This window comes from Corvus brachyrhynchos, unplaced genomic scaffold (assembly GCF_000691975.1).
Source record: "Corvus brachyrhynchos isolate BGI_N302 unplaced genomic scaffold, ASM69197v1 scaffold1, whole genome shotgun sequence".
Lineage (NCBI taxonomy): Eukaryota > Metazoa > Chordata > Aves > Passeriformes > Corvidae > Corvus > Corvus brachyrhynchos.
In genome coordinates, this window is record NW_008237222.1 from 3,436,439 (window position 1) to 3,437,305 (window position 867).

Here is an 867-nt window from a genome sequence, read left to right on the forward strand (position 1 = left end):
TTACTGCAACATCTCATTATAGCAGTTACCATTATTATAATTTCATGGCCCCTTTGCCCTGCCAGGAGAGCTTAGAGGGTTTCTTTGGTGAAGGAAAACCTTCCATCTCACAGGAACTACCTTAACTCGAAGTGTTCATCTGAGGGCAATTCAAAGAGGTGAGACAGCGTTTGGTAGCAGCAGGTGAGTTCCCAGATCTCAGGGCTTGTGGGAGCAGCTGCCTCCTTCCCCACGCAGAGAACTTCCTCAAGCCATCCTGGGAAGCCTCTTTGAGGGCAAGTTTTCCCCAGTACCACTGGGATGCTGCAGCTCTGCACTGCCAAGCAGAGATGCCTGTCTAATTCTGAAACAACTCTATTCTTGCACTGCAACAATGCCAGCTCATCCAAGTCCAATTAAACCCCCCAAGAATGATTCACAGCAAACTGAACCATATTTACTTTCAGTTCATTATCACACTCACAACTGGTGATTTTGGAAATTTTATTTTCTGAGTTCAGCAGCAGGCTACAGGCTGCACACCTCTTGCTACTGTACATGCCTGAGAGAGATGTCTTTCTCTTTTCTTCGTCCCCCTCCCTGTTCCACCCCCTTAGAGGGGAATTAAGGCAGCAGAGAACTTTAAAAGCTATGATGGTATCCACACCACAAAATCCTAAGTAACACACAAATCAGAGGAAAAGGCATCCTTAACCTGCTGGACCAGTCCCAGGATAAATGTTTGCTCTAGGCAAGGACAAGACAAGTAGGTTCTTTAGTATTTTTTGTTTAATATCCTTTTAACATGAGCCTGGACTGGTGCACAAATGAGCACAACTGCTCAAATGAGTCATACTTCTTTTTTAGGGCCTTGTTCTGGCAAAACTC